Raw genomic sequence first — 10,630 nt, 5'->3', positions numbered from 1 at the left:
GGAAAAAAAAAAAAAAAAAAAGCTGCCTTACTTGATTAGCAACGACTGCCATGAGCACAGAAAGGGCAGCTGTGACATCATTCTGAGACCGCTAATGTGACACTAACTCCTAAACAGATCCTAGAACCAGCCCAAAGATTCTCAAGTTTTTTAAAACGTGAATCAGGTTTTAAATTAGACCAAACTAATGTTTAATAATTAAAATGGTAATAAAATGGTTAACTACAGAGGCTCCAAAATAAGAAAGACCTGGGTTTATTTTAGTTCTTCCACTTGCTCCAGGCACATGATTTAGCCTCTCTAAACCTCAGTTTTCCCATCTGTAAAATGAGATTAACAAATCCCTACCTCACGTGGAAGATATAAAAATTTAACTGGGTAATGCATACATGCACCTGCATACAGTGAATGCAATAAATATTAAGTTTAGCTATAGCAATTACTAAGGCATTCACTTTATGACATTCACATTATGACTCTTGTAGTGCATTTATTGGTCCACTGTATTCACAGCCATGGGTTAGAGTAAAATGAATCAAACGGAGGCCATAGAAACCATTTTCCTGAACCCATAAACAATGTCAATTTATAGGCTATCATAAGCAAATGGCAAAGACGATTGCAAAGCACTGTTCAAACTAAGTGTTACCTGTCTTGAAGAAGACAGAGTATATAAATCTAACTACTGAGTGATTATTCTCTGCAAAAGACAGATCTCATACATATTTCTTCCAATCTCTCCACAGAGAAGGCCAAGACACAATGACCAAACCAACAGCTATGAGCCTCCCTAACACCTAGAATGAGTCCCCCACACTCTCAGGGGCACGGGGCTTTCAGTGCTAGAACCAAGACAGTTCTGAGCAAACCAGGACAACTGGTCACCCTACAAACAAATGAGCAGGTGAAGTCCCAACAGTTGGCTCTGAGTCTGGCTGTGCTGCTCAGAACTGAAACAGAATGAGTTCATGAAATACTATTTTCCCTTAAAAGAAATCAGGGCTCTTTGTGGAGAAATGGCTAATTCCAGGTGTGAGCAGAAAATGCTCCAAATGAACCTGAAATATCTTATTATACCAGATAGCAAGAAAACTCTCAGACTTAGTAGGGCCATATCAAAAGGACTCAGGAGCCAACTTGAAAAGGTTCCCACTGGGCAGAGATGGGACTGCCTAAGCTTCAAAAAAGATAATAATTACAATTAATTGAAACCCATCAAATACATTCAAATCCATGAGCTCACAATATTTTTTTAAACACGTAACTAATTGGTCACCTTCAGAGGATGATGGGGAACCAACTCATTATCTTGGAAAACTGATAATGGGAAAGAATCTAGCATTTATCCTGCTTTTCTATAGAACTATACCACTGTGCAACCAAATAGTAGATGATGGAAAAATGTCTTTTAAAAAAATATTCAAACCAATAAATAAGACAAATGACAGAATTAAAACATCCCAATTTGTCACCCCCCAAAAGTTAATAGATCCAGGTATTGAGGATCAACAGCTACTAACATCACAAAAAGAAAGACAACCAGATATTATGTGCCTCCCGATGAAAGGTCACACCACCACCTACAGTCCTGCCAAAGGAGTCAAACACAAGTCTGATCAGGTCTCTGGGTCCAGTGTCAATTTGCAGGACATACAAAGGAGGAAGGAACAAGCTGAGCTGTATCATTCATATGCAGCCAGCAAAATCCAGACTATAGGACACTACAGGACAACTGCTCCAGGTTCTTCAATAGATAACCCATAGGGAAAAGAAAAGGATACTGGGAAGACTTAATTTTTTCAAATGGGCAAGACTAAACCATAATGTCCACGGATGCATGGTTGACTGATAAAACTGTAACAACACGCAAGGACGTGATTATTATAGAGTCAAGATGGCGTTACTTAGGTGGAAGGGAAGGGAATGTCATTGGGGTGGAGATACAGGGGGGCTTCTGGGGCTTCTGGAAGTTACAAGGGTATTGTCTTTATAATCACTCATCCAACTATATGTTTATTTTGTGTAATTTTTCTGAAGCTGCATCTTTATTCTTATAAAAAAGTTTTTTTTAAAAAGGTGAGAGTGTAACATCTACCATTTAACACCTTCTAATTCAAAGCACTTTTACAAATACTATATTTATATTTTCAAATACTATCACATTGTTCCAAACAACCTCTTAAGGTATTTACTATCTCCACTTTTCAGATAAGGAGACTGGGGCTTAGGAATCTTAAGTAAATCACCCACTGTCACAGGGTTATTAAAGCAGAGCCAGATTCAAATTCAAATAACTGGCTGACTCCAGAACCATTCTCTTAATGCCTATGCTCTACTGATCCCCAGGGATCAGTCACTCAAGACATATTTATTGCTTACCTACTTAATCATGCTAGATGTTAAAGACACAGCGGGGAGTTTCTGCCTTCATGGAGTTCAAGGGTTAATGAGAAAGATGGACAAGGAAACGTCCAAGTATAAAATCACAACTGTGCTAAGTACAATGAAGAAAAGGTCTACGGTGCCACAAGAATATATGAGCCTCTCTGCAAAAGTGATGGCTGAGCACTGAGGAGAAGTTAGCCAGGTAAGGGCGCAGCGGGGCTCCAGGCAGAGCAAGCGATGTTCAAAGTTGCCATCCAAAGAGCAAGGTTGGCACTTTGAGGGCTGAGGATAGAGCATGAGAAGTGAAGGTAATTATGACAGGAGACCAGGCTGGAGAGCTGGCAAGAACAGGAAGCTGACGGCTCTTCATTAAACATGCTGCAGAAGAGGGATTGGACTGGGTGTGCATTTTTAAGAGAAGGAATTGGAGGAGCCGACAGGAAGGCAGAGAGATGAACTGAGGGGCTACTGCAGTCACCTAGGAGGCACATGATGGCAGCTGGGACCAAGCAGGAGAGATGGAAACAAGCGGATGGACGTAAGATACTCAAGAGGTAAGGAGACAGGTCTGGAGGATGGGGTGCACGTGGGGAGGAAGGAGAAGGAGAGGTCAGGAAGGACTCGGGCTTCTGGCTGCAGGACTTTCGGAGGTGCTTAGTCACTGACGCAAGGAGCAATGGGAGAGGGACGGAGACACTGATCACAAGACAGATGGGGCCTTGGACCTGTTGACTTTCAGGCACCTCTGAGGGTACCACGTGGAAAGGTCAAGTTAAGCAGTTGAATAAGTGAGTCTAAGCCTGAGGAGTAAATCTCGACTCCGTGTAGAGATGGTTATTGCAGGGGTCCCCGGGAAAGCCCGCCTAAAAGTGAGATACTTCCAAAAATGGGACCTCAAGGATGATCAAAATTCAAATCTAGAAAACAAAGCAACCTCCTGAGCTAATCTAGGGGTTGCAATCTCAGAAACGTTTAGTGAAATGGGAAAAAAAATCAGAAGGAATATGAGATTAACAACTGTGACTCAGGAAAAACACAATTTCTGGGATGTTTAAGGTGTTAATTCCACACCTAACAAGTTGGCAGGGTTTGCACATGGCCCTCAGGTGTATATTTGTTGGAATATATTTGCATACGAGGAAGAGGCCTTTGGGAGGCCTTGTGTGTAGCCGCTCAAGGTTGGAGACAGAAAGCTCTGGAGCTAGGAGAGAAAGCCCGAGCTTGACCCCAGGGGCTGCTCTGAGCCAGGTACAGAAAGGAGCCAGACAAAAGGGATGGGGCTGTCTTCACAGGAGATGCAAACAGAGACGTAAGCTCCTCAGCTTCTATTACACAGTAAAAAAGAAAAAATTTTAAGTATACCCGAGTGAAAGAAACAAGGCTACATTCTCAACTTCCAAAAAGCACATAAAGTGGCTTTGGCTCAGGAGAAAAACAAAAACAAAACAGAAGGACCAAGCATGCCTGGATATCCAGTTTTAGGGGACTGAGACAGCAGTAGCCCAAGAAGAAATGTGCTTTTTCACAGACTGGCACGGGTGACAGAAAGAAGGCTCTCTCAAATGTTCTGCAGGCACCAGGAACGGAAGAACATAAGTGAACATATTCATAAACACATAAATACTGCCTGTGGGCTGGCAGAAATGAGGGGAGAGCTGCGGGATGCGGTCCTGCATGAGCAGACAGGAGCAAACCCTAGACAATTTGAGTTACTGCTATTAATGTAAACTCACTCACACATACAAGGTGGGTGAGAACTACAGAAATTCAGGTAACTTTAGAAATGAGTATTTGTTAAAAATGCATCCAACTTTCCAAGAAGTGTATTCTACACTAAAATGAAAGCTTACTAAACAGATCTTAGTGACCTAAACAAGTTCCAGTGTCTTATTCTAAAAATGCACTATTCATCCCGGTTTCCCCTTTGGCCTCGGAGGCATTTTACTTGGAGTTACCATATTCATTTTCCTCTACATCCAGCTCATGGCGTTCATACATGGAAACCCCAGGCTGACTGACAAATGTACCAGGACTGGCCAGTACCTAGAGTCACTGATAAGCACGGGCCAGCCCTGGGGACAGACTGGCACAGCTCACTCTCCTAACTGCATTCTCCCAAAGCAGCACCTGAGCTGAAAAGCCCACCAAAATGCAACCAAACCCCACTGGGCTTTCTGGAAAGCTCCACTGTGCTTAGAGAAACTAAATAACACACCCCAGGACTAAAGGAGGGTGTAGGAGTGAGTAACTGAACCCAAGCCCTGGCCCCCCAGGGTACCCAGCAGAGTCCCTCAGAAGGGCTGCCTATCTACCCCTGTCATGTCATCTCCACCCAAACAACCAACCCTCATTTAGAAAGTGACCTAACAGTGAAGTTGGTAAAAATACAAGTTCCAAGTTTGCAAGTCTTTCAAAAGCAAAGCTGCAAAAAAAAAAAGGCAAGTTTGTATGCCATCATTTTAATACTAACAGCCTTCTACAGACACTTCCTTTCCTAAAGTCTAAGCCCTCAGCACCAAACTTGCTGAGTCACCTTTTTTTAAGTACAATTGTGTGCACTATTCTGACTGCACAGGGTTCACACATTCTAAGGAATCTAGGGCACTTCCTACCCCCAAAATGATAAGGTTAGGAAATGAAACCTAAGATATTTTTAAGAAGGCAACATTCAATTACTAAGGTGACATCGTAGCATGTTCCCAAAGCAAAAGCAGCTTAAGATTCAAGGGAGTTAGAAATAAGCTTCCTGGGAATGACCAGAATTTAGGTTCCAAGCAGACCACTCAAGCTTGGAGACTTTGGTCTTCACATTTGTGAATAAACAGTAGGACCCTTTGGTTTGGGGCTTGAATTTATTATTTAGAGGGAATGTTAAGATACTCTAGAAAAGATTCTTGAACCAATCTGTAATAACTACTGATAATTAACATGAAAGAACCGTCTCACTCAATCTTGACTTTTCACCTCCAGACTCCATTCACACAGCTTCATTAACTCGCTGCAACTGATCAGTGTTTCTCCTGAGTCCCTCCCAATCACATTTCCATTTAACATTTCTAAAGCCCAGCTCTGATGCTACACTCCAGAGCTCAGAAAGTGTGAGTAGCTGCCCCAACTACAGACTATAATCCAACCCTACTCTCCAAGCTGAGGACTTCCACAACCTGGCCCAAACTACCTCTGCAATCCTACCTCCGAGGATTCATCTCATACACTCGCCGGCAACTCAAAACCCAAAAAGTACATGTACTCCGTCTCTAAAACGATTTGCTGGGTTCGTTTTGGTTTTGTACAAATTGTGAAAATATATATTGCCGCCTTCAGACAGTTTTGCTAAATTCAAAAACACACACATCATTTCTTAGAATACATTTGCTAGTTTTGATGAGCATTTTTTTTATGTGCAGGTTTAATCGTGTATTGTAGCTTCCTACTTTGAAGTTATCACTATTCATATATAACTTCTTATGTTTACTAACCCTTAGAAATAGTTCCTTCATAATAAAGATACAGAAAATAATTTTCCTTTATGTGTAATCACTGTTTATATATCAAGAGATTATAGGTATCAAAAGCGCCCATTTTTGAGTACATATTTGTATTTGCTTGTATAGACATAATATACATCTGCAAGAATAATCAACTGTTAATAATGGCTGCCTATTAGGAAGGGAGATTTTTTTTCCACTGCATATCTTGTTATATGTGTTTTTATTAAAGCCATGTGATTGTATAACCTGCATAAAAAGTTAAATTTAAAAATTATGATTAGAATGAATTTAAGGCAAACAAACCTTACACTACAGAGTTAGGTAGATTTAAGGGGGTCTCAAAAGCCAACTTCCTCAAAAACATTTTTCCCAGTAGCTACCATGACTTAAATCCCCCAGTCAAAATACAATCAAATATTCTGAAGACAGTAAGTGTATTATACCACTATCCACTATCAAATTATTGAGGATTAGTTTATCACATTAGCATAATAAAGGGAAGTCACAAAGAGGCTGTGTATAGTCTCCCTAAGTCTTGTTTCTTTTCCTTTTTCCCTCGAGTAACTAAATCAAGTTTGTTTTACTCAAAAGCACTTTTGTATTGGTAAAAGAACTCATTTAGGGATTCTAGAAGTCCTACCCAAGCCAAGTGGCACCATGGGTTGCTGTGTGAACGTTTTTACTGTCTCTATAAACATCTGCTCTCCCCTCCAGTCTTCTCTATCAGTCTAATCTACTCAGCCCGAGAGGACGGGAACAGGGAGAGTCTGTTCACCTTTGATTCCTCGCCAACACTAAAAACACTGCCATGCACTTAACAGAAAGCAATTAGTGAAGCTCTTAGTGACACCTACTACAAGACTATGATCCCTTCTCTAGGGAACTGTGGTTGAAACTTCAAATCTAAAAATGTCAGTTGGATTCTCAAGTCTGTTCTCATCTCAAACAATAATCCATTCATTCAGGACAAAAATCCATCTACAGAGAACTTACTTATGTGCCTGGCACTGACACTCAGCAACTAACTAGGCCAAAACTGATCTCACGAGATCAGAAAAGCAGATATGCAGCAGATCTTCAGTAAATGTGTAAGAGATTTGATGAACTTCTTGAACTTTGCTATCTGTCTAAACTTGGAAAAGTCTTTAATGTTTCTTCACATAGCAATGGACCTCAGTTTCCCATATGCTACTAATCACCTGACTTGTGGACTTTCTTGCATCAGCCCTCCAATCCTCATTAGTTAACTGCTTATTTTTTAACTTAATGGGATGTAAATCAAGAAGTATCTAATAAAATACAATGTAAAAGAGAAAAATCCATAATTATTATGTGAATGATTGACTTTTTAAAATTTATTTATCTTATTTATTTATTTTTGGCTGGGTTGGGTCTTCACTGCTGCGCACGGGCTTTCTCTAGTTGCCGTGAGCAGGTGTTACTCTTTGTTGCAATGCACAGGCTTCTCATTGCGGTAGTTTCTCTTGTTGTGGAGCACGGGCTCTAGGCACGCGGGCTTCCGTAGCTGTGGCACGTGGGCTCCAGAGCGCAGGTTCAGTAGTTGTGGCGCACGGGCTTAGTTGCTCCGCGGCATGTGGGCTCTTTCCAGACCAGGGCTCGAACCCGTGTCTCCTGAATTGGCAGGCGGATTCTTAACCACTGCGCCACCAGGGAAGCCCATGATTGACATTTAAAGAAGTTATTCCCTCTTATCCCTATCGCCAAAATGTAAGAAATTATTTCCCTTTTTTCCACTCTATGAAGATGCACTTAGATCCTGCTGGTCCAGGAATGAAAATAAGTTTTCTGAACTACTGATTCACTATTCCCATATTCTTCTTGCTGCTGCCTTGGTTAGATCATGTGCTAGGGTCAAGTAACTGTGGCTAGTGAATCTAAGGCTCTTGGTCCGCATGAGTTAACTGGCCTGGCACAAGACCAAACTACGACCTTGGACTTGGAACACCACACTCTGGCAGCGTACTCAGCAAAGGCGGGCTAGCAGCTGCTGCCCAGGAGCAAGCCAGCCCCATGGCATCACAGCTCCAGTCGGCTGGCCTACAAAATGCCCAAGTGTTTCTAAAGTGGGGCCCAGGTAGCAACTGTCAAGACTTTACCATCAACCTTTCTGACCTTACACAAGTTTTTGCCACCTGAATATACCACTGGATGTTATTTCTACCCGAGATGAAAATTTAGTTTTACCACTTTAATCAATAGTGATTCCCAACCAAGTAAAATCAAAATCCTTGCACATAAGAGACGCCCAGTAAATATTAGACTAACTGAAGGGGGAAAGCACAGAGTTAGTGACCGCACACTGACATAATTTTCTTCATTATCATCAGCAAACACTCACAAAAGATGTCAGTCATGAGTCCTAACCGCATAGAGTTGACAGCCCATAACTACCTTGTGAAGCATGCAGGAGCATTTGAACACTCCTAGACATGAAAACACCTTTTCCCTTTTAGTTTAGGCTTCTCTGGTTGCCTGCTTTTAATAGTGTACGCATTTTTTTTCCTCTATAGAAGGAAACCAAGAAGGAAAAAAAAAAAAAAAGGAAAGAGAAGGAAGGAAAGATGGACAGATAGGATAGATCCCCGTGTCTGACACGTCTAGCTGACACTAGAAGAACCCAAAATATGTAAGAGCAAATGAGGATTCTTTTCTTAATGCTGAATCAAAACTTCTGTAGTGAAGTAGTCACTGTATTGTAAGAGGCACCATTTGGTTCACTCCAAAAGAGCCTCCCCTCCACCTATGTTAGATGACCAGTGTGGTCCAGCTCCTACCACCACAGAAAGGACAGTTTATACTACACCACATGCTTATGCTTCCATTCATAAAGAACATTGTTTTAAAACCTTAAGCATAAATTATTGGAAATACAGCACAACAAAAGGCTTGAGTAAACTGCACTGGTACTGTAAATACATATATATAATTTTATGTGAATAATATGCATTTCAATTCTCAGTAACACAACCTAGAAAGTAAACATCCTAGTGTACTTATTTTCTTATTTAACATTGTAGGAATCTGAATTCAAAAAGAAATGACCAATAATCTACTTTCCTTAAATCATACTTCACCTCTTCTACTGCCTGAAATCTTCGGGTAGTATACGTGAGAGATTACATATGCTGCTTCATTTTCTGTCACCTTTAATGTAGTATTTTCTCTGCTTCCTCTACTAAAGCACCTTCCGGGATGATAACCCAAGTTTTACCAGAGGTACAAGTGAGTTGGGAGGTTTGAGGGGATGTATTTTCCAGGAAAAGGGGAGGTAACCCACAACATGAGGCTTCCAAGCCCTCAGAGTGAGCTGCAATCCTACAGCTTTGACCCTGACCCCACCATCTAAACTTCCTGCCCTCGCATATCAGGCACTCTTAATCACTTGACCCTTAGTTACTTTTGGTTTCATAAGCATTTACCACTACCCAAAAGTAACTCCATTTATTTATTGCCTGATTCCCCCATAAGTATACAGTCTCCAGAAAGCAGGGCTGTTGCCTTGTTGATTCAACCCCAGCTTCCAAAATAATACCTGGCTGGCATAAAATACTCAATAAATACGTCCTGAATGAATTACAACGTCTTACAATACTCTAAAGAATTCTAACGTCATTCACAGATCGATAAACCAACTAGTAAAATCTTGGGATCTTTATTTTTTTTATCATTGTAGAGAAAAAGCAAGAGGAAAAATACACCTACTCACCAAGTCTTGCTGAATTAGATATGAAAAAATGGACAGCTGAGTGAAGGTTTTTAAGAGAAATAAACACAACTACGGAATTTGAGACTATGAAAACAGAAGTTCCTGTTCCTTACTATATTGAATTGCTACTCAGCTTACACAACCCTTCAGCCATTATCTCAGCTCTGCATTCGGAACTGACACACTGAGGAAACGGTACTTTTGGTTAAGAGTGTGATGATTTTCACAAAAAAGTAAGCAGGTCATATCATAAGCAAACACAAAACCCAGGGGGTAATGACACTTCCAACAAATATTCTTAGGAAGTTGAGCCACTGCTATTTCCCTTACCCCCGAGTTCTTGGTCAATTTCAGTTTAATGACAGTATCATTCAGTCAAGCAGGAAGAGTCAAGCTACGACAGAATCAAGTTTCTTTTATAGGGCGGTGAGACGGATGCTGGGAGGTAGGGGAAGCAGTGGTTTGGCACTAAGGAAGCTTAGAGCTCATTTAAAATACTGTCCTTCCCTATATTCCCTATATAACCACCGTTCTTTACTATATCGCCACACCTCATTGATGATAGCCTTCCTTTTGACGCAAAGTACAGTGATTTCGGGCATCCCCTTCCTAATCACTGAAACTGCGATACTTAACATGGTGGAAGACAGGACAGCGTGGTAAAAAGTGTACCCAGGCTTGGGCATGAGGTACCGGGTGGGTGACCTAAGCCAAGTCAGCCCCTCTGCGTCAAGCTTCCTCGTCTGTAACAGGGCATAAAGTCATCCCGACAGGGAACGGTTATCGGAACCCAAGGTAATGACCAGCCCAGGGCGCAGCGCCTGCGTACAGCGACCGCCGCGCTCCCCTCACTCCCACTCGCTAGCTGCAGAGCCACAGCGAAGGTCTGGAAGGATTGTTCAACTACCGAGGCTGGAAATGAGGATGGTGTCGAGCAACTACATCGCCTACTAACGTGCATCTCGGCAAACCCACGGAGCCCGGAGCCCGCCCCGCACGGGGGCAGAGGGGACACGAGCGTCTCCCC

Source organism: Neophocaena asiaeorientalis, unplaced genomic scaffold (assembly GCF_003031525.2).
Source record: "Neophocaena asiaeorientalis asiaeorientalis breed wild unplaced genomic scaffold, Neophocaena_asiaeorientalis_V1.1 scaffold521, whole genome shotgun sequence".
Lineage (NCBI taxonomy): Eukaryota > Metazoa > Chordata > Mammalia > Artiodactyla > Phocoenidae > Neophocaena > Neophocaena asiaeorientalis.
Note: the sequence above shows the minus strand (reverse complement) of the source record.